The 25,105-nt window shown below is 38.9% G+C and overlaps 1 long non-coding RNA gene across 1 annotated transcript in view; it reads right to left on the minus strand.

Annotated features, from left to right (window-relative positions):
- Positions 1 to 7,477: 7,477 nt before the first annotated feature.
- The window catches only part of LOC107590184 (uncharacterized), a 29,510-nt gene continuing 11,882 nt past the window's right edge, over positions 7,478 to 25,105 (minus strand). The window contains exons 3-4 of the long non-coding RNA XR_001609751.1: positions 8,035 to 8,095; positions 7,478 to 7,833 (exon numbers count right to left, since the gene is read on the minus strand). This is a non-coding gene — a long non-coding RNA (uncharacterized lncRNA). The remainder of the gene's footprint in view (positions 7,834 to 8,034; positions 8,096 to 25,105) is intronic.

A 25,105-nucleotide genomic window follows, 5' to 3' on the forward strand; every position in this document is an offset into this window, starting at 1 on the left:
GGCCCGACGCTATATCAACTCTTGCCCGACAGGCAGAGTGTCTTATTCTCAAATCAGACATCCATTACAGAATAATAGGGTTGAATAGAAGGGTTGAGTTTCCCTATGGGGGATTAGCCACCCATAATTTACTATCCATAACTTGAATGTGAGGTAATTCATACCCCTTACCCCGACGGTGCCCTTGTCAATCAATTGCGGGAAGCGATGGGGGGAAACAAATAATGATAAATGAGGTTGTGTTATTCTTTTTGGGGGTATTGAGGGATTACATCGAGGAAAGTGAGGGGGGGGGGGTACATTTATTTGCAAATGCTGTCTGATTACTGCAGGTTAGAGATATGCATTGACATGTAACTTGTGTAATAATAGAACCTGATCGTGTGATGGTGGTAGTGGCTTAGTGGGGAAGGTTCTGAACTAATCATGGGAGGTTTGATTTTAGTTGGAGGCACTTAATGTATCATGGGACTGTCCCTGCAAATATTATACTGTATTAAAATAAATAAATAAATAAAATAAACAAACTATTGTCAGAGTCGGTGTTATCCTTGTCAACAAAATTACTAATGAAGATGTTCATTCATTTTTTTCTTGATTTTGTCAACGATACACCAACATGGAAAGAAAAGTGTGCATCATGTCAATACTTGACAAAACATACATATACATATACATATATATATATATATATATATATATATATATATATATCGGCTCCTGTCCCCACACTGATTTACGGATGTGTGCTGGATTAAATGCCAACATCCCTGTGTTAATGTTTCTCAGTCCGAGTTGTGTAATGGCCAAAAACAGCTTTAGAAGGAGCAAGTTGAGGTGAAAATGATTTCTTAAGGCTATATATAGGCTATATATCCGCAGTCCTGCAGGCTATTCATTTTTACACTTATAATGCAAAACCTTTAGGTTATCTGTGACATCACATCCACAGTCCATCCACAGTCCATCCACATCTGCACACAAAAGTCATTAAGGAAAACCTTTTATAACCTTATTGGCTGACTTTATGCAACTTCCGGGAGTAATGGCAATCAGGTTTTCTTATCCGCTTGTTAAGTCGTGACGTATCGAATACAAGCCTCTACAATGTTTCAACTAAAAATATTATCTCAGCAGCTGTTTATGAGCTTTATTCCTTTTTTAAAACATTTTAAAACATGCACATTGATATGTTCATAAATTTGCATATTTACTTTTGTTTTCTAAACATTTATGTCAATATTGATATTAATCAATACTTAATATTTTTGGAAGGACAGAAATTTTCATTGCAAGGCATAAACACATTTTCAAAAATTTTTGCACACATTTTTATGGAGACTGGATCTGAACTCAGATAATTGAAAAAAAATACTTTAAAGGAGACATACTATGCCCCTTTTTACAATATGTAATATAAGTGTCTGGTGTCCCCAGAATGTGTCTGTGAAGTTTCAGCTCAAAATACTTCACAGATAATTTATTATATCATTTTGAAAATGCCTATTTTGAGTGGAAGCAGAAACATGCTGTTTTTTGGGCCTGTGTCCTTGGTTGGTAGATGCACCGGGGACCTGATTATAGCACTTAAAACCTGGAAGTCAGATTTTCATGATATGTCACCTTTAATATGGTTGATATTCTTCAAATAACCATGGAAACATCATGTTGTGTTAAATCATGCTTCATATTTTTCTCACATTGTATATATAATTAATAATTATAATAATTCCTTACATTTATATAGTGCTTTTCTGGGCACTCAAAGCGCTTTACATAGAAGAGGGAATCTCCTCAACCACCACCAGTGTGCAGCATCCACCTGGATGATGCGATGGCAGCCATATTGCGCCAGAATGCTTACCACACACCAGCTTATTGGTGGAGAGGAGACAGAGTGATGAAGCCAATCAGCAGATGTGGGGATGGCTAGGAGGCCATGATGGTCAGAGGCCAATGGGCGAATTTGGCCAGGATGCTGGAGTTACACCCCTACTCTTTTTCGAAAGACATCCTGTGATTTTTAATGACCACAGAGAGTCAGAACCTCGGTTTAACATCTCATCCGAAAGACGGTACTTTTTGTCAGTATAGTGTCCCCGTCACCACACTGGGGCGTTAGGACCCACACAGACCACAGGGTGAGCACCCCCTGCTGGCCTGACTAACACCTCTTCCAGCAGCAACCTAGTTTTCCCAGGAGGTCTCCCATCCCGGTACTGACCAGACTCAACCCTGCTTAGCTTCAGTGGGCAACCAGTCTTGGGCTGCAGGGTAATATATGAAAGATATAGCTGCCTTTATGTTTTAAGAAGGTCCCTCACGAGCGGATGGAGACCATGGAATCAAAAAGTTTGAAAACCCCTTAAATAAATATTTTCAGATCATTTATTTTGCTAAATGGCACAAAATGATGTTTTGTTAGAGATGGTCTCTTCCTTTCTAAGTTGGGAGTTCTGAGTAGCCAGCAACGAGGACACGACTTTTAGCTGACATAATCAGATCTGATCTCAAATTAAAAAAGAAAAAAAGGTTTGTCAGCTTTTTTCTAATTCTGAGCTAATTAGATTCTCGCATTCATAAAATTCCATGCTGAACCACGCGCTCATAGGCCCAAGCAGACCATTTAGTAATGATTCCATCAGAGCAAATATCAAAGTGTCAATCTGGTGCCTGGCATGGAAACAAAGTTGACGCAGGGAAAGTGAAGGACATTAAGCTCCGGATATGTCAGCTAAAATGTCATTAGTGCAAGTTGAGAGTCTCTCATTACACAATAGTGGTTAACGGAGAACAACAGTAAATGCCACAGCTGAGGCTGATCCTATCACACCCGCAGGCTATAAGAGCTGAACCTGGTGCTAATCTGACAGGACTGCTCTCCATCTGCATGAACAGGGCTGTTATGATAAGTCACTCTTACATACTCCACAATAGGCTCAACCTGTGGTCATTGTGACAGATTCAAGCAGATGAACAGGAATTGTAAAAGAACTGGCTTTCAGAACTAGCTGTGTTCTTTCACGTGTGATTTCTATGCTAGTTCAGCTGATGTTCTAACCTTGCGAGCATCTTCACTCCCAAATTCAAAGTGCCTTATTGTGAAACCAAAGCAGTGAACAACAAAACCTCTTTTTCTTCTTATGTTTGTGTTATTTAACTTTCATCTACTTCAGAAAGTTTTCTCAGAAGTTTCAGAAAAGTGGGTCTAAGAACACAAACTTGAAGCAAGGACATGGCATAATCTACGGCTCCTTTTACAAACTTATAATTAACTATTTTCCATATTTATGTTCTCTAGATTGTTCGCTCCTACAAATAGCGACTTGGTCTCTTTCTAAATCCCCTCTCAACACTTCAAACGCATCAGTGGACCGCTGGATACCCTCCAGGCTCATTTCCCCCAGGTTTGGTGGCATGATTGTCATTGCAGCACATCTAAAAAAAAAAAAGTTTGGGAAAGTGGAGCCAATTTTAATCTCAATTATAGTATAAACATTTGGGTCGAGCATAGCTACTCAGAGAAAGAGCGTTAGTGGTACATAGAATTAGTAGATAAAACAGACAAATTAACTATTTAAATCGTTACAGAGCCAGTGTCATAGTATTAGTAATAGTATTTATAATAGTACTTTTCATTAATCTACTAATAAATGGATCAAATTAAAATATACTTTTAAGCAAGAAATTCTCTATATTAAACAATATTAATGACAGACAGAGAAAACTATGTGAAAACTATTTAAAATTCTATACAATAACAAGAACACAACAACAATTTGAAATGTTTTCAGTCATACAAAGTGTGACACTATTTGTTTTTTCATCCACATATTTGTATGCCAATTTTGGAAATTATAACAAAAATTCCAAAGTTATCATAAAAAGCATACTGCGTTTGTTTGAGGTTGATAGATTCTTTACCTAAAAACATTTACCAAGCAAACTCAATGCCACTTACTACTACTACTATTATTATTGTTATTATTAAATTTGCAACTCTGATTAAAACTATAGCTAACTACTTTTTGACTTCTCTGTAAGATTGACTTAAAATTAAAATAAAGACAATGAGATTCCAACACACTCCCATGGCAATTCATAACTATTTTACAATTTGGCAAATTGGCAGTGGCGGCTCGTCTGGGGAGGCAGGGGAGGCACAGCTTCCCCATAATTTTGAGGTGAAAATGGGAGGACGACGATTTATTGTTAATAAAATGCACAATTCATTTCAGTTCATGTCTCAGAATGTGTATTTTTTTTGTTTGTAATTTCACAGTTGTAATACCATAACGTGAAAGCGCCGCTTTTCTATCGCGAATGTACCGAATCTGCTGATGTAATTACAACCGCTAGGTGCTATAGAAGGGTAGGGGGAGGCCGGGGGAGCGCTGAGCTCTCGTGCCTCCGTTGGTACCATCGAGTGTTCACTTTCAGCGCTGAGGAGTGTTGAGAATAGAACCCTCGTAAGGGAGGCTAGCCTCCCTTCTGATATCAACCAAGCATCATAGAGATGTAAATTACGTGATATTAGTTTGAACGTCTCCAGCTACGCCGATAATGTACCAAGTACTTATGAGTAGCGATACTGAATATTTGATTGCCAACAGATTTACCAAGCTGTCATTCAAACAGTATATATACAAATTTAGGGAAAACAGCCTAAACTGGATATAGGCTACAGCAGTCGGCTTAATTAAATGGCGCAACAGGCAGCTCTCTTTTAACACAGACTTTTAAGAAGGGATGGATGTTTGCTTCAAGTGATAGGCCAGGTAAGTGAAATTATATTATCTTGCTGCATATATGTCGATTTCTTTACGTTTTTTGTCTAAAAGCAATCAAAAAGCCATTTTAAATGGTTAAGCAAATAATAATAATAAGAAGAAGAAGAATTGGCAGGGATCCCAGACCAATACAATTAGTGTGCCTCCTCTATTTTAAAAACGACGAGCCGCCACGGCAAATTGGTGGTGAATTCCTATAATTAAATGTCATTCATAAATGAGATTTATTAATCACATTCTCATTCTTAAGGCAGAATGAAACCATAATAAATGTCAAATTTGTATAATAATTAGAATATATTTCTACCTATTTTAGTATTAGGACTATTGTCATCATTACACTTCTATACACCGATTTTATTTTTATGGCCCACCTTGTGGCCCTCTGAGAGTCCTCAAACTAAAACCAACCTAATTACGCAGCTTCCTTAAGACCGACTAGTCAACTCTTCGTTCAGGCAACTCACAATCTGAAGTTGATTTTAAAAATATGCAGTTTGCACATCCTTCTACCGCTCTTTGCTTTCATCTGTGCCGATTTCCCACAATATAAACACGCCATTGTGTTGTGTTGTTCTAGTACATCAGTGTTCGGGCTCAGGGATCAGTTTGTCAAAACTCCCTGTAGTAGAACGAAAATAAAGATCTCTCTTCCCTCCTTTGTCTTTCCTTCTCTCTCTTGGTTTCTCACTCTTCCTCGTGCACTCCTTGGCTCTCCTCCTGGCTTGTCAGCTGCCAGAGGCTGACGTCTCCTTTCATGTTCCATGCCCGGCGAGGGCTTTGAACATTCGTTTGATTCTTTTAAGATAATAGCTGGTTAGCTGTCAGGGAGAGGATGATCAGTTAAAACCTTAATCACTGCCTGTCGACTTGCATGACAGTTTTTTTTTCTCCTGCCCCTTCCTTCTGCCTCTAAAATTAATCCGGGTAGCAAGGCAACAGCAAACACAAGCACACAGTTGTTGGTTGGAAGGGTAAGCAGGGGTGGGAGTGAGAGCGAGTCGGATGTTTTTCAACCGCTCTAAGAGGTCTATGTTGGGTTGGTTAGCAGAAAGGTCATGATGGATCTACTAGTCCCCCTTTCTTCATGTAACCTGTCACCTGCTCCTTATACCTGCCAACCTAAGAACAGAGAAAACGGCCCTGATCTCCCTTACCTGTCAGCATATAGCACTCATGTGACATGGTCTGCCAGGTGCAGGAGATCTTCTTATAGGCCGTAGAGAGAGATGGCCTTGATCAGTCAGGCTGAAGAGCAGAGCACTGTCAACCAATGACATTCTAAAGCCAGAGCGGGAACGTCATTCAGAAAGTACATGTACATGACACATGAAGCAGAGTTTTACTTGTATCAAACAATAAAGAGTGCAGTTAGAGAAAAACTAAAAGTTTTTCAATGTAAAAAGACTAAATATTTACTAACACTGCTGAATGATATCTTTAGCAAATCTCAAAATGAATGTCAAATTTTCATTTTTATTCACTATCATTAACATTTTGGGGTCGGTAAGATTTTTAAATGTTATTGAATGATGATGGTAAAGTAATTTTCAGCAGCCATTACTCCAGTCTTGCGTCATATGATCCTTCAGAAAACATTAAATTTTCTGATCTGGAGCTCAATAATTTTTTTCACTAATATAAATAATATCATCAATAATAATAAACAGTTGCACTGATTGAAACGGTTGTGCTGCTTAGCTATTTTATTTTTTTTTTCAGAATTCTTTGAATAATAGAAAGTTCACTTCTTTGAAATAGGAATATTCTGAAACATAAATGTCTTTATTGACACTTTTGATCAATTTAATGTATCTTCGCCAAATTAAAGTTCTTTTTGAAAAAAAACACACAAATACTTTTGACTTGCTAGCCATGTTTAGTATTTTATTTAACAGTTATTTGGATAAAACAGTACAGAATTATTACTATTGGTTAAACATAATGTGGTTTATCAGCCCGTAGACTTTTGATATCCATGCATCCCTAGTGCTAAATATCAGTTAGAATCATGTAATATGCATTTCAGACAAATTAGACACTTCACAAAAAAAACAGCTTTGAGCTCCAAGCAAAATCAACTATCATAACCACTATTATAATTTGGGGTGATACAACAATGAAAGGTTTACATAACAGTGCTCTTGAAAGACTAACTGTTAATTTTTGATAGTTTGGCATACTATGGTGGTCTATTTTGTATAGTTCTCAGGTGCATCACTGTTACTGCATGATGCAGAGGTTATCGGGGGGAGAATTGTGACATTGTTTGCATGCTATAGCCTTCATCTCCAAACAAAGACACTCTGAACTTTTCAGTCTGTGCAGCAAAACATTACGAAGAGAATCACAAAAAATAATGCCATTCAGCACTGCAAGGTTACCACAAGCCACAAATATTAATGGATCTGAACAAAACAAACCAATATCAAAGGTCGTCTTCAATAACAGAGAGTACAATAGCAAAGCATATAAGCATAGTTAAGGCAGACTTTAAGTCATGGCATTAAATAAATATTCAAAAAATGTATAATATAATATATAATATAATATATAATATTATATAATAATCAAAAAATGTAAGCAAACTGCTTTGATTTTATAAACTGTCAGCTGAGGTCATCATGTGTTTCTCGCCTGAGCCTTCAGGTCTCCAGCGCAACTGATGTCTAAATAATTGCTGCTTTCTCTCTAATATTAATCTAAGTTAGGTCCTCTTGAAGTCACGAAGAGTGTCTCATCGCCTGTTGCATTAAAGTCACCTCAGAGCCACTGAGAACCAGACAGTGTTGTGACAGAACGACACAAGGGGATTTAAATACATAATATGTGACAATGCAACAAGTCGGCAGAGGGATGCAAGCACGGGCAAAGTGCCATATAAGCTGCCAGCTCCACTGAAGGCTTCATCCGAGGATCTGTGGCAGGATCCTGAAAGTCGTCAAAGGCGGCTCAGTTAGCAGACGATGGGTGCATGCTGCATGTGTCTTCTCCTTATTCCTCTCTTTCATCAGACCCAGATTTAGAAGTGACAGTGCTTTGCCTGACAAAGGGATTTGTAATATCACTGAGAGAATATGCTTCAGTCCTTATTATTTCACATTATTCCTGGTAATGAATCTTAAAACAAGATATGGCGCCTAAATTGCTCTAGTTGTACCGTGTGTGTCCCGTGTGTGTGAGCACAGAAAATGACTAGAATATACATGCAGACAAACGTGCAAATAAATAAATAAATACATACAATCGTAAACACGTCAGAGGTTGTCGGTCTGTCATTGTTTGCAGTTTCTAGGGTTGGAAGACTGCAAAAAAAAAAATGGGAAAGAAAACAGGATAAATTGGGGTTTACGGCACAAAAGCCCACTAATCCTTGCATTTGGATATTTGAAACAGAAGCTCCGGAGAGAAAGCATCAAAGACAGCTCTAAATTAGCCTGTGAAAAAAAAAAACAGAAGAGAAGCCTGCCGATTTCCACCAGTGTGAAAAGACAAGGGAGCTGCAATCTCCTAGGGGCCCAGATTAGAAACATATACTCATTATTCTCTCTCAGTGGGTGTCTAAACCCCAAAAATCCTGCTTCCACGGAGAGCACTGAGACATGTTAACCCCGCCGCTGCTCTCCCTTTGTAGCTGTGCATCGTTAGCCACTCCGCAGTCGCATCTCGAAGAGGAAAACCTGACGAATGCTGGCAATTAGAACTCAGAGTATGTGCTTGTTCAGATCCATGAGTGGAACAGTCTTAAACACATTACAGAGGAAAGTTAAACAAAAAGACAAGGGTGCACATGTCTATATGCAGTAATCATCTTGTTTTCTTTTTTTACTTCATCATCATTCCCTTTCCATGAAAAGCAACATTTGGCTTTCACAGGAAGCCCTTGCCCCTGAAGCTTCCCTCTAAAGAACAGCACCACTCAAGATTGTGAAGATGAGCATGAATAGGCCTAATCGCTATGGGTCATCAAGTACGTGTTTACTCCTGACACATGAAAGCGGGGATGAGCGGGCTAAAAATATTAATAAATAAATACCTGAAAACATTTCCCCCCTGAGCAGGGATAGTGTCGAGTGCTGCATTCAGACGAACATGAATGGAAGTGAGGTGCAATGGAATAAGAGGAACAGGTTCTCCAAAACCCCTCCCGCAGTGACCTCTGAAATGGGTTTGTGGCGAAAGGCCAGGTCGTGGTGAATTGATGAAAAGTCTGGTTTCTCTGTTCTTGAGGAACTATCTGTGACAGCTGGAGTGTTCAAGTATGTGAACATCATGGTGCCATTCAGCAGATCACAGCATTCCAAGGAACTTCAATTAACATGGCAGACAACGAGCGGGCTAAAAATATTAATAAATAAATACCTGAAAACATTTCCCCCCTGAGCAGGGATAGTGTCGAGTGCTGCATTCAGACGAACATGAATGGAAGTGAGGTGCAATGGAATAAGAGGAACGGGTTCTCCAAAACTCCTCCCGCAGTGACCTCTGAAATGGGTTTGTGGCGAAAGGCCAGGTTGTGGTGAATTGATGAAAAGTCTGGTTTCTCTGTTCTTGAGGAACTATCTGTGACAGCTGGAGTGTTCTAGTATGTGAACATCATGGTGCCATTCAGCAGATCACAGCATTCCAAGGAACTTCAATTAACATGGCAGACAATATCTTCATGCGTGTATGCTGGAAATGACACGAAACATACGTTTCTTGCTCATGAAGTTGAATGACAATGAAAAACATCACAATTTCATGCACTTGAAAGATTTCTGTACTTATAACTCTGAAAATCTTCAAACAATAATTTACCTGAGCGATAATTCAAAACAATAATGAAAGCAAATCCTTTTACCGTTGACTCAGATACGTGCCTTCTAATATTGTTCTCGGGATTAATCGTGGTTCATAGACAGGAACAGTAAATATTTAAGATTCTGCTATTTTGTTCAGATTGAATTAGTGTTTATCTCATTAGAGGCTCATCTGGCACGACAAGGCAGCCATGCCATGTGATTTCAGAAGTTTAGTAAATAATCCACCCCTTGCCTTTGAAGTCTAATGACCTAGAATGGCTAATGCTGTTTAGTACCCAAGGAAAGTAATGAGAGTTTGATTCACTGATGTGTTGTAGTGCAAGCCGTGAGACCGATGCTGAAGGAGAGACTGAAGGATGTTGTACTGTATTCCCTGCCACAACAGGGGAAGCATTAAAGCAGTAGTTCACCTAAATATGAACAACAGTCACCCTACTGTTGTTCCAAACTATTTTGAGTGTCTTTCTTCCACTGACTATCCTATGAAGAATAGCTTAGCTGCTCACTTGCTCAATGATATACACTACAATTTGGTAAGATTGTTTTTAAATGTTTTTGAAAGATGTCAAAAGATGTCTATTATGCTCACCATGGATGTATTAATTTGATCAAAACCACAGTAAACAGTAATATTGTGAAATACTTTTCCATTGTAATATTTTCTAAAATGCGAATTATTTCTGTGATGGCAAAGCTAAATTTTCAGCGGCCATTACTCCAGTCTTCAGTGTCACATGATTCTTCATAAATCATTCTAATATGCTGATTTGGTGCTCAATAAACATTTATTATTGCTATCAATGTTAAAAACAGCTGTGCTGCTTATTATTTTTGAGGACACTGTGAAATGTTTTTTCTTGAATGGATTTAATGCATACTTGTTGGATTAAATTATTTCTTTCTTTCAAAACAAAAAACTAAATCTTACTGACCGCTAATTTTACAATATGTAAATAGTCCAAATGTTTTGTTCACCATATTTTCAAGTCTTCAACTGAAAAGAATAAATAAAAATGGATATCACTACTTCTTCACCAATTCTGAGAAGTTGAGTTAGCATGAGAGTCTCAGCTAAGTTAGCAGCTTTTCAGTAAACAACAACAATCCCTTAAAAAAAAAGAACCTCATTTAGAACATGTCAGTCTAAACATCCCCTAATATTTATCCTGTTTTTTTAGGATCTCAAGTACTGTGAATCCATAGTTGTGTCAGGGGATTTGTGGACACTAATGGCCCTTTCCTACCTTTCAGCAGAGAACAAAGACCAGTGACCTTTCACTCTCACAGACCACAGAATTAAGGTCAACAAGTGGGCAGATGTCAAAGGGTCAGCAGGGGAAGGATGGAGTACATTGTTGCAGAGAAAAAAGGTCCGGCCAAGAATGGCCAGTGCACCCATCCAAACTCACACAATATGCTTCCAAAAGCAGCACTTCTACCCCCTCAGACCTCTCACTCCTTGTTCCCCCTCCTCACCTCCTGTGTTCTTCGTTTGGTCCAGGCAGAATTGCAGCATGCTGTCATGCCTTGGTAACAAGCTGATCAGAACAGGCCAGGCTACCTCGTACAGACAGTAGCAATTATTGCAATCAACAGCTCGGTCCAATTATAACTTCCTGCTCATTATGCCCAAGGGGCCCCATGGTCCAACTTTCAAGAAAATTAAGCGGCTGCCTCACTTTGCATAACTTAATTTGAAATGACAGGGTGTGACATCAAGGGCTTCTGACCCTGCCAGCAACCGGCCCCATGTGTGGCAACAATTTACACTGCCAAATTGCTCCCAGGCTGCCCTTGGCCGAGGATGAGCCCCCTCAAAACACTAGCTCCCCCCCAAACGAGAACGGTTGGCTGCAACATCCCAGTAAAGGAATCTAACCACACCGGGATCATGTTATGCTCCTCTCTGGCTGAAAAATGGAGGAGATGCATCTGAATAGGAGCTGGATATGCTAAGATGGTATACTAAGAGGTGCTATAATAGTATAAATAAAATCTACAGTTTATTTTCAATTGCCCTGACTGCTTGTGAATGCACACTCCATTCAATTTTCATTTTTGTTACAGGTGTCCTATTTCTGGTTGCACTTTAGAGGTTAAAGTGTTTTTTTTTTAAAGTTTAAACAAATTTAAGACTGTACTTTTTAAAAGCACACATAGAAGTATTTTTCATTACAAAACAATTATTCAACCAGTACATTTAAAAAGAAAACTGATCAAAACTAGCTATTATATGCGGCAGATATGCTATTTTTCAGATTAAAGTCATTTACGAAGTCCTTTCTTACTATCAGTGATCTTAGTTTGGCCTGGTCAGGTCTGCTGATGTAAAAATGTTCCATATCAAATAACTTGCAATGTTATTTTAGATATAGGTAACACAGAATTCTGAAGTGGGCATGTAAATCTAAGAATTTCCTATTGACTTAGATTGTTAAAATATTTGCCAAAAGCAATGACATAATTGTAATACTTGCATAAGGAATGTGATTAGTCTTCAGTTTTGCAAATAAATGCATATTGTAAAATGTTTTTTTCTTTTTTTTACCTTTAAATACATGTTATCACCAATCTCTCAATCTCTTTCTCTGTAATTCATATTTAATTTTTGTCAGTTTTATATCAAAAATATTCTACACATTACAGCTGCCTTAGGAATCAAAAATCTCATTTAACCTAACACAATGAGTGCATGTCAAGTTCTCCCACTGCATTCAACAACAAAACTCATATTATTGTTGTAGAAATTAAAGAAATTCAGATTTGACATTATCTTCAACGTCCAGGTAAAAAAAAAAAAAAAAAAACAGCATTACGAAACTTTGCCAAATTTAGCAAAAAAAAGTAAAGTGTCTCCTGTGCTTGTTTTCACTTGTGCTGAATAAAGGAGACACGTTGGTGACGGTAACTATGTTCCCTGATTAGAACAAAATAGAGAAAAAAAGTGATATCTTTAAACTCCTGCTGGCTCTCTCATGAGGCTCCTCACTGTTGGGTTTCTTAATTATTATTTTTTTCCTCCATTACACAAAAAAAAGGGAAAATAGGACATTTTTGTGAGTATCTTGGTGCAGCATGTTTCATTAATGCGAGGCTGATAAATTGTCGTCGGCGTAATTAAAGTTAACTGATGAGGACATACGTAGAAATGTTTTGTTAGCAGGCTAAGAGACGGATGAAGGCAGTGAGTAATTGCTTTGGATTAATTATTTGGATATGGGGTACTTGTGAGTCCACCGCTCCTGAGGGGGTTCTGGGATAGCTGAGGGCGGGATGCGAGGGAAGGGCTTCTGTATGAGAACGTGTCCGGAGCTCCTGTCTCACTGCAGACACAGATAGCAGGACAGGCCCTCAGCAGTGTCTAAAACCAGGTAGATCTATTTAAAGTTTAAAAAAAATAAAATAAATAAAATAAAAACCCTGATAATCACATGCTAAACCAGCAATAGACAAAAAAAACACATTACCTGATTAGAGAGGTTAATCAAGTTGAAGAAAAAAACTTGGGATGAGAAAGTCTTGAGATATTGAAGTTACTTAAAAAACAAAAGACAATCTGATTGGTCTCTTGGTCCTGCTGCTCGGGGGAAGAAAGTTTGATTTGTAATTCATTAAATGTAGGCCTACCTATAATTTCAGGACACAACGATCTTGACGCACAAGTCAAAACCAAATAAAATAAAACGAAAGCAGAATTAAATTCAAAACTTTTTATCTCATTCCCTTAGATTGTGGCGATTTTTGTATGTACATGCACTGGTGTTTTAATTTTGGGGCCCATGGACCCTTTCAGAAAATTCGAGAAAAACAATAAATATTTCACACAATTTGTTTTTAGGACTATCATATACATTATACATATTTCACTGCTTTTTTCATAATGTTACTTTGGATTTACATTTATTGTAAAAAGCGCTTCACATACAGAACATATAAATATATATATGTGACTTGTAAAAGTAAATAAATAAATCAATAATAATAATTTGTGTGCGTGTGTGTGTGTGTGTGTATACTGTGTGATAATTTAAAGTCAAAGTGTTTCCAAAGTATCAATATATCATCTGGTAATAAAATAAATTCTGAATTAATCGAGAAGCACTTTTTTAATTTTTTCTTCTCTTTCTTTCTTTCTTTCTTTAACAAGGTAGTCATATCTGAGAGTCTTTAGCATGAAAAAGTTTGAAAACCCCTGCACTAGTGCATCTCATCTGTGTGTAAACTAAACAATAAAATATAGAAAAACAGCCCCCTTCACTTCCCTACTGTTTGTATTACTCTGCCCAAGCATTCAACCGTGGCCTACCTTTCACCCCCGCAAAAAAAAAAATGCAAGCAAGAAACAAAGAACGGAGGGAAAACAGAATGAAAAGAGACTCCCGGAGCAGGTAGAACCATCTGTGCAGAATATCCATCCCAGATGTCAGGGAATCAGCCACCAGCCAGGATCACCTTACATAAGTAGTTTGCCATGTGAAGAAATAATTTAGCCATATTATTAATTGACGGTAAACTTTCCCAAGAATCCAGAGCCCTGGCTGCTGCCTCACAGGTGGGTTCTTTCACTCACAGGAACCGAGTGGGTAAGCGGACCCTGATCAAAGGGGAGATTGACATAAATAAAGAGCCTGCAGGAATGCATTGTGCAAACAAAATATGAACAGGGCCTCCAAACATTCCCCATGAGTGTGTGAAGAGATCAGGGGGCAAGGGTGGGTGGAGTTAACAGAGGAGGGGGGAGTAAAAGAAAATCCATTTTCTATCCCCTCTTTTTTCAATATACTCTCTGTACTTTTTTTGCTCTTCAAGGGGCACAACTATTTGACAAAGATGGAGAGAGAAATTGCCCTGTTTTAGACAGTGAACGACAAGTGCACTTTGAAGTGAGCCGATAAATGTGCATCAGGGCACGGGTTAGGTTTCCCCCTTTTATTGTGGTGTACTTTTCATTTCTAAACACTGACATGTCGTGTTTGAAAGAGCGCTGACATCCTATCCAAAGTATCCAAGGATTTGATAGCGAAGCTCTGACCCCGGTGTGCCTCCTACAGTTTATTCTAGCTGATACACAATGCAAAAGTACCTCTGTGATACCCAACGCTGACTGGAGTCACTGTGTGCCTCCATGTAAGGCATGAAGTCTATGAAAGAAAACAAAGTGCCATTGCTACATATACAATACCATAAGAGGACTTTACGGGTGATGGGGTGAGGTCAGCGAGCCTAGTGACAAGCCGTCTACTTTTTCCAAAACAGAGAAAATTAAAAGAAGCGCAAACATAGTAAACAAAGGAGACAAGCGTATAAACACACACTTGAAAACCTCTTCACGAGTTCAAGGTACCTGGGAGAATTCATCCCGAGGCACTTCAAGGCTTCTTAAAGTTCTAGAAGATGCGTGTTTATGTTTAAATTTGTAAAAGTTTTAATTTTATCTACTTTTTATGACACTTTTTTAGCACTCTGCGACATTTGGGTGCAGGTAAAAAATAAAAATGACAGAACGTGGCTCGGGAAAGTCGATGAAAGGATACATAGTGACTGACAACACTAAAATTTCCCAAGGCGATCGACATCAGACGGTCATTGCCGAAAGACTCCAAAGTGAGCTCTGTGCGCACAAGCGAGGCGCGAGCCCTACGTTCAGGGAGTAGACAGGTTCCCCCTGATAATATACCTCACCCTAGTGTCTATAAAGAGAGGTGCATCGCAACCCTCAGGAAAGGGTGACAGGCCCCTCAGGTGAGTGAGAAGAGGTGGATCTGCCTGGTGGCAACCCTGGGGGTTTACTGTGGAGTGCCTGCATTCTCATGGCCACACTGGGGCAAATCAAACCACAAAGAAACACTCCGGTTATCCCTGGAGGTACGGCGGAGTGTGTTTGAAAAAGTAAGGAGGAGAAACCCAAGAAAGACATTGCAGACATTACCCCAACTCTAGCATCGGAAGCTTTTATCTCACTTTAGTTTTTAATATCGTAAACATATTCTACAGAACAATAAATGAGTCAACTCTCAGATGTCTGTCGCATTCCCATCAGAGTTCTCTTCTCGGAAATCTCGTACCTCCAAACACCCTGTGGTTTACAGTGGTCCACAAAAACATCACCTTTTTAAGAGTAAAGAATAAAAAGCCAGGGTGGGGAAAAAGAAAAACAAGGCAGGTAAAATCTAATTAGGAAGGCAGCAATGCAACAGTGGAGTTTACTCTGAAACAATAAACAGTGTGTTGCTTCAGCGTCCCCAGACTGAAGAGGGGATATTGCGAGGCAGGGTAAGCTGATATTTTGTTTGTTTGCGTTGAGAGTTTTCTCAGAGGCCCCTCCGAAACTGAGAAATTCCTGTGCAGATGAATGGCAGATTAGGGGCCTCACCGTGTGTGTCTAATCAAAGCCACACACACAGAAGAAGATCTGCCCAAAAACCCCATAAGCTAGTTTACCTCTCGATTTTACATATAAACTACCTTTAAATGTGTCGATGACAGATAGTGATAGTGACTAGCAATGTTTTAGCGAGGGTTCTTTAAAGGGGTTCAATTCAATATCATGCTGACTGTGAAAAGTAACAGTTCTGAGAAGATGCACCTCTAAAGGACTTTTATAGAAAACCTTCAACACCAAATGTGCATACAATTTTTTAGACTTCATAAAATTATCAGACTTCAGATTTTTTGTTAAATATACTGTAGTTATAATAATTTATATATAATTTCCATATTTTTGAGCTGCATATAGCTGTTTATAGACACAAGAATGACACATATGACTCATTTTAAACACATCTGATCAATGTCTGGTGGACATGACCCTAAAAGCAGCATATTTAATTTTCAATGTAATATAGTTTTAGAGAGCTTGCTGGACAGATCAGATCACCTAAATACTAAAAAGTTGGAAAAGTTTGGAAAGCAAACGGTTGCATCCATTAACGGTAAAAGAGCAGTTAAAATGACCAATATCTATGATTTACAATGAAATCAATTGTTTAATTCCTTTTCAAACATATTTTACATATCATACAAACATTTTTTAAGACAGTGGTGGCTAATAGCTAGTTACCAGAGTTGTATTAATAGCAACAATCACATTAGTGTCTATGGTGTTTTGGCAGACACCATGGTTACCAGAGTAAATCTTTATAAAGGAAAACACAGATGACCGCATTAGATTATGTTATAAATAAATTGCCTTTTTACTCATTATTTTAATTTGCTAATGTGTTTTTATACACAAAAGTCTACTTTTACTTTTGTACCATATAAGCAGACGAGTCCGATTTCTCTCACAAAGATTTATCAAGTTTAACAAGCCACCTGTTTTCATTCAAATGAATATGTTTAAGGACAAAAAGTCATTTATTTTTAAAGTAAATCCCAGAAGTCAATGCGCGTTAATGGACATCTGAACTGTTTGGTACAGGCTCATAAAACCACAACTAAGTTTGTTAAAAAAAATACACTGTTTGGTGTTATTGTTGGCTTTTTATAATAACAATAATTAATAAATAAACAAACAAACAGTTAAGTTAGTCAGTTAAAAATGACTAGTCATTCCAACCACCCAACCCATCAACTTGTGATATCATACTTGTAGACAAAATGACTGATATGAATAAGCTACAAGCTACATTCAGATCTTACAAAAATCTTCAAAAATATGTGCAATATCATACTGAGACTACACCGACCTCAGATCAAATGAACTATGGTCACTGATCCAGCCAGAGCACACGAGAACAAAGCCCACACCAATCATCCAGACATGTGCTGTCCACCTTCAGAGCATCTTTAATTCATGATGCCCCAGCTCCAATGATTGATTTTAATTGATGACATGCTACATAATGTGGCATTAGTGAGGTTTAATAAGGAACATGACTTAATACATTCCCTGTCCTGCTATGCACATATTAATAGCTTTGAAATATGACATTTTCTCCTTGCGTCTTTTTTTAACACTTGGACATAACTTCAGAAAAACCTTACGGAGTTGCCACTCGTCTTGTAATGTCAAGGTTAGAATGTCAAGCTTACAGGATTTGAACAATTACATTCTGCCAAACTACACCAAACAGAATCGTTTTAGGTTTAACCTATTTTTTAAACGACTACAGGCTAACCATTTTCATTTCATCCACATTGGAGCTGTGTCTACTTTGAGCACAAATGGTCCTTATGCAACCACACAAGATGCCTTGAGCGCTTTCAAGCTCTTGTCTGATAGCAAAACCGATGCATTAGTCACATTAAGATTGTTGCGGTGTGTCTGTATGCGTGTTTGTATATGTTCGATGCAGATAACTCCTCTTAAACACACTCCGGGACAGCATGCTGTAAGTGGACCGAGGGCCGCAGACAGCAGCGCTCTAACCTAAACACTCGTGAGTGAGGCTTTTACATGTCCGAAGTAAAAACAAACCTCTGTCAGAGGCCTTTGAGGGTTTCAAAAACACACACGTACTCATGCGAACACTTTAAAAGGCACTTTCATGAGAGATTACAAGTGAATGAGTCACAGGATGGTGGACCGTCCTGACACTGGCAGCCCTCGTTGGTACCTCATCACCGGGATTGGAGCGAGAGAGCAATAGAGTGAGAGAAAAGGCTAGAGAGATGCCATCGCATTAGTGCATATTTTCAAAGCATGGAGAATGACCATAAAAGGACACGATTCCCCTCAAAAGCTGCTTACTATAAACACATCACTCTGAAAGCGAGCATAGACTCCTTATGCTTACTTCTGCCACAGGGTTGTGTGGGGGGAAAAAATCTAAATTAAAAACTTGTCACCCTTTCAGTTCATCAGTGTGAATTTGAAATGAATTGGCCACACCTTATAGGATTTGAACTTGAATGACAGGAGGAGGAAATTTACTGAAAACTGCAATTCAAAGAAATTCAACACAGGTAATTAATTCTGGAAAATGAAGTGTTCTTCCAACCTGGTCACCAAAAGTTAATTTATTAAGTACTATAATTACATTTATAGTTAAATACAAACCTGTCTGTAAACTTTTATAATCACTAACAACTCAATATAATTGTCATTTCAATTTGAAATTGAAAGATGAAATTGAATATATAATTGAATTTCAATGTACTTATTCTGATTTTGCATTCAAATCTGAATTGCAAATCTGGCCAAATCTGATAGTTGTTGGCTAATGGTTAGAGTCGGACTTGTGACCCCAAGGTCGCAGGTTCGAGTCTTGGTACTGGCAGGGATGTAGGTGGGGGGAGTGAATGTAAAGCGCTCTCTTCCACTCTCAATACCACGACTGAGGTGAGACCACTGACCAAGGCACCGAACCCCCAACTGCTCCCTGGGTGCTGCAGCAATGGCTGCCCACTGCTCCGGGTGTGTGTTCATGGTGTGTGTGTGTTCACTACTCACTGCTGTGTGTGTGTGTGCACTTGTATGGGTTAAATGCAGAGCACAAATTCCGAGTATGGGACACCATACTTGGCCACACGTCACGTCCTTTCCTTTCCTTTCTTGAATACCTAATTTCAAATACAGCTCAAATTCAGGAACTGCTTTCTGCTTTCTCAGATCAATTCTGAATAGAGCACAAGCCCATTCTGTAGATGATTTGCAAGCAGAAAACACTTTGTGTTGTGGTGTTTTTAGATACATTAGAGGCCTGATAAGAGGTGTTGGAAGGAAGATTGTGTGTGGCAAATGATGGCTAAATAATTTCTGTTTTTGTCTAGCTGTGTATAAGTCAGTTTGTACAGCATAAAACAAACCTCTAAGGTTAGAGCCCAGCTCTCCAAATCATTTTCAAAATATCATTGTTTAAATTCCTGTTCATTTGCATTCCATGGATCTCACTCATTCGCTCGCTCGCTGAGCCACGTTAAAAGTGTGTCTTCAGTCCCAGACAATTCACTCCACTCACCGTATGAGACTTCCTGACCTCCAAAATGAAATACCACCAAGTTCCAAGGAACGGATGAAAACAGAGAAGAAAAAAAAGAAAGAGCAAGGGAAAAATAAATACCCAAAGGTCAGGGCTAAAATTGATGAGTGGGCCTCAACAGGGGAAAAATGCAGCTTTGTGCTTCCACCCAACCCAAACCCAAGCGCAACAACCCCCCCCAAATAACCCAAGTGGTCACAGAATGTGAGCAGGCCCAGAACAAAGAGCCTGCAAATCAGGGGCTCCAGGACCCACCTGTCTCCCAGGTTGTTTTAATCACATCTGTAACTACCATAGTAGGACGTGTTAATGACAAACATGTGCTCTGTAAAATGTTGAGCAATCAGGGGTTTCTCTTTTCTCCTGGTCAGGAGGGCTATTACCCCAGGCTTTGATAGTTTCCCCGACGCAGAGATCTTTGGCTGACCTTCGTGAGACCAATAAAGGAAATTCCACATAAGGATTTGCAGTTTAGGACAAAAATGGCTAAACACCATAAAAATGACCAATAACACACTAGGAATACTTCACGCTTTTCACTCTCGTTACAGTACACAGGGCTTTTATTGCGATGCCGAAAAGGCAGCTGCCATCTCAGGGTTTTCAGTCAGTCAGGGCGAAATTAAATTCACCTTGCTTGAGCACATTAAATGTCGGCAGGTAATTGCTTTTAAGGGTTGATTTTCAGAACGGTGGGCTGCAAGAGAACAAACACAAATGCCATAACCATGCAAAAGGAAGGAATGCAAACTGGGAGCAAAACATGAAAAGATCCCCGGCAAGGCTCTGGCAAATGAATAGAGTAAACCAGTGTAAATTAAGAGATGCATCAAGGTGGAGGCAGGCGAGACTGCAAAGAATAAGGCTGATTTGCGTAATCTCCTCAATGAAATTGACTTTTAAATACAATATTCAATTTGTGTGTCTTGATTCGGATAATAATAACAAAATAATATGCTCGGGACATAAAAGCAAACATCAAAATGGCAAGAGCCCAGCTTAAATAGTGGAACGCAATTCCATGAAGCTTTTTCAAGGTACAAACACTCTATTTGACGGCCTTCACTAACAAGGGCATATCGAATTAGTTCTGCTCCGGCCTTTCAGGTTTTACAATAATAACAAGGCAAAGCTTTGATTCATGACAAGATAGGAGCTTTGAAATATACAAGTACATATAGTGCAAAAAAAAAAAAAACAAGAAAAGGCCTTCATGAAATGTCAGCAGCATACCGAATGTTTTGGACACTTTTTGAATGCCGCCTGTCATGGAGCAATGTCATATATTAACGTATACAGGACATGGTCTAAATGTAATCATTCACTGCAATGAGCGAAACAGCAGCTTATTGTTTAAATAACAGTAATGCTACGTTTGAAAAACTGAATTATGCTCCCATTTGTCCAAACAGTCCATGTATTTATAATGAATGTCTTCATGACCCTAGCAGGCCCTGCAGGACTGAGGTGGTTATTTCTAGCATTACTGTTGGCTGGAGGCATTACGTTCTCTCTGAGTGGGATGGTAATCACAGGCATTCAGCAAAAATCAATGCATCTCTCCGCCAGGCCTCATTAAGGCTAATAGATTACCTCCATTGTAATGACGAACCTGTTGCTAGGCCGTTACCAATGAAACACAGGTGCGGCGCTCCACGAGACTGGTTAGCGCTGCAATCAGAGTGTTTACACCAACTTGTCGGCGAAAGAGCTGGTGCATTCTCCAAGCGACAGCTTGGGCACAGACGAGAAAAACAGCCGGAGATAGAGCAGAGAGCAGACCTGAAATCACTCTCATTTCTCCCATCAAACAAAGACAGAATTATACAAAAGGGTGAGACAGGCTAGTCAAACAAAAAGAGGACAAATGAAAGGGGAGGAAGCACAGTCGTAAAATCCAGGAAGGTAGTGACAGATATTAAAACAGCACGGCGATCCTGGAAGGTAATACGGCAAGATTAGTGTGAGAGGAAAGCGAGGTTGGAGGGAGCCAGCGCATTTAATTCGCCAGCCTGTAAGACACTAGTGTTGGCGAGAGCCAGCCGTGCAACACAAAAGCACTGTGTTCCTACAGAAACCTAAGACGGTGGATTCTTTTTCAGTGTAGATAGATAGCAATCTCTCGCTTTCTGTCTCTAACACTAATTTTTTCTTTACCTGTCTCTCTCTCAGTGGTTCACTTACATATGCACATACTGAGGATATGTTAGGGATGTGTAAAACAACATATATTCAAAATTAAACAGTTGTTGAGTTTCCTGAACAACTAGTCATTTAGTCTGTCTTAAGTGAGCTCTGAATATTTAAGGTGTTTTCAGGTTCACTTGATCACTGATCATAAGACACATACTTGTGCTAGATGGGAAAAGGAAAAAAGAAAAAGGTGCAGAACACAAGGAAACAAGATGTGTTTTAAAGGTTTTTGAGATGTCTTCAGACCTTTGCACAGCTATCTGTTCTGTTGAAAAACACAAAACAAAATGCAAACAAATGTTACCCCACTCCAAGGTTATTAAATAATATATTATGAGATTAACTTAAATTATGTTGAATTAGATCCTGGAACCCCTCAAACTCAACACAAAAATATTTCCACTGGACCAACAAGCCATTACATTCAAAAGTTTGGGTTCAGATTGATTGATTGATTGATTGAGCAATAATTATTTTTTAATGAATTTTTATCAACAATTATGGTAAAGATATAATGGTAAAAAAGACTTCTAAGTAAATGCTGTTTCTTTTTATCAAAGAATTTATATTTATCAGAATAGAATAGAATAAGAATCCTAAAAAATTATGTAGCACAGTTTCCACAAAAAATATTAAGCAGCACAACCGTTTTCAACATTGAAACATTAAGAAATGTTTCTTAATCACCAAATTAGCATATCAGAATTATTTTTGAAAGATCATGTGATTATGTAATAACTGCTGAAAATTCATCTTTGGCATCACAGAAATAAATGACATTTTAAAATGTCTAATTTATTTTAGATTGTTTACAATATTTAACAATATCACAATCCGTGACAATTACTGTTTGTACTATATTTTTGATCAAATAAATGCAGCCTTGGTGAACATAAGAGACTTCCTCCTATATTTAATATAAATATTTAATACTTAATTACTGATCCATGCATTTATCCACTGATCTAAAAAACCCAAAATCGACAGCAGATTAAGTTTTCAAACGAAATACGTCACAAGCTTAAAAATTACTCTCGTTCTCAAATCAGAAGTTAATGAGAACACAGTGGGATGTTAATGTACAATGCGGCCATTTCTAATCATAATATTGCTTACATTTTATTTGTGACTTGAGCAAATACCTTACTAGACAGACTATTTATTTAGTGACTATTGCTTTATTATCAAAACACTGCGAGATCATTTTAAATTAATTGTGTATAACCCAATTAATTCATAAGTTTAGCCACTTTGTGAAATCACAACCTGCACGTCTGTTCTCTCCCTCCAGCACTTTTATGTAAAAGTGACTCCCATGCACTCACATATTAAACAAAGATATGTTATACTCGCTCTGGCCAACAAATAATAGTCAAATTTATTGCCTCAGAGTCTGTTTCTTGTTCTTTATAGCTCTCCTGGACAGATAAACCAGTAAGGACTTGAACACAATTCATACAGCTTGTTTAAAGCTTGCACACTTCTGGTCACTATCTGTTGCTCTGGAAGTGTAACTTTTCCGCCATCAGTCTTGCGCTCATTTAGACGAGAGGGGCATTTAATGTCAGGTTCAAGCATGCCTCCACCCTCGAGTTGTGAGGAAAAGGCTGGAGAAGTAATATTTCAGCTGAGATTTATGGGAGGAACTTCGCCACTTCGCCTGCTCTTTTTACGTCCCCAAGCTATTGAAATGAACAAACTGTTCTCAGAAGATGTGGTCGTGAGCACTCAGGAAGAGGAATCGCTTTATCACTCTCGGTGACGGCAACAAATCAGTCGGCTTGAGGCACAGGAACACACACTCGTAGACGGATATGAGGACAGGCGATCTGACATTTTCCACAACTTTACGAGACAATACGATCATAATCCAAACAAAAGGAACTGTGTCTTGAATCTTTTCAAAAAATGTCTGTTTCTGTCACCCTCTCTCTCTTTCTTCTGTTTGTCTGACACGGTGAGATGAAATCCCATGCCTCTCCAAGGCTATCAACACACATATACCTTCAGAATACATTGATCAAAATCACTCATGCTTAATTTGAATATAATGGAGAGCCTCTCCTGGATGAGGGAGGCTTAATTATAGCTCTCTCCTGTGAACTGTTCGTACATTGACAGGCTTAATGCGAGGCTACTCTCACAAGCAATCTTCCCTGTCCAGGTTCTTGCCACCAATCATCCACACACTACAATTTGACTGCCTTAATATACGGCCCCTCACATCTGAGGGAATATGAAGAACAACTCCCTCCTTAGCCGCACGTCCACCATTCTTTGTGTCGCTCTGATGGAACTCGTGATTGTTCTGAGCTGCGTTTCCCAAAAGCTTCATAAGCCTAAGAAGTTCGTAAAAACGATTGTACGACTGATTTTAGGCCCAATCCCAATTCTATTTTATACCCCTTCCCCGTCCCCTTCCCCGTCCCCTTCCCCTACCCCTTCCCCTTGTCCCTTGAAACAGAGTGTCAAGGGGTATGGGTGAAAATATTCCCCTAAGAATTGGGACACCACTAATATGCCGTCACATGTCATCATACATCGTCTAGTTCCTACAATACACACACCTATACCGGTGTGCTGGTGTGCATTAGAGCTTTTAATTACCATTGCGATTTTTTGCAAACATTTCTTTGAGTAACATGACCGTAAATATGAACTCACGATTAAATGTAACAAAACAAATGATTACTTTTTCGTTAAAGTCTTTATTAATGCCAAAAATGCTTACATTTATGTGTCTTTTTGTTCTGTACGACTGATTTTAGGCCCAATCCCAATTCTATTTTATACCCCTTCCCCGTCCCCTTCCCCTACCCCTTCCCCTTGTCCCTTGAAACAGAGTGTCAAGTGGTAGGGGTGAAAATATTCCCCTAAGAATTGGGACACCACTACTATACGTCACACATCATCATATGTTGTCTAGCTCCTACAATACACACACCTATACTGGTGTGCTGGTGTGTGCATGCATTAGAGCCTTTAATTACCGTTCTATATTAACGCGCTGCTTACTGACACACAAACACACACACACATTAGATACTGTGCAGCTCACACATCCAGGAGCAAAGAAACTTGTCAACGCTGCCCCACGACTTTTATTAATAACAGTTTAACCCCTTCGTTTGAAGTGTGGTCCCGAAGATTCTTCGTTTGAAATGCTGTCTGGCCCTTCCCCTTACCCCTACCCCTCCAACCAAAAGAGAATTGAGACACCCCTACCCCTTCACATGAATGCGCAAAACGGAGGGGTAGGGGAAAGGGGAAGGGCTAAGGGGTAGAATTGGGATTGGGCCTTAAAATTATGGTCTGTTTCCCAAAAACATCGTAACTTAAGTAGCACTTGAAAATCTTTGCAGATCTACGAGTGCTCTGGAGTAATCGTAAAGCC

Source organism: Sinocyclocheilus grahami, unplaced genomic scaffold, assembly GCF_001515645.1.
Source record: "Sinocyclocheilus grahami isolate Dianchi unplaced genomic scaffold, SAMN03320097.WGS_v1.1 scaffold125.1, whole genome shotgun sequence".
Taxonomy (NCBI): domain Eukaryota; kingdom Metazoa; phylum Chordata; class Actinopteri; order Cypriniformes; family Cyprinidae; genus Sinocyclocheilus; species Sinocyclocheilus grahami.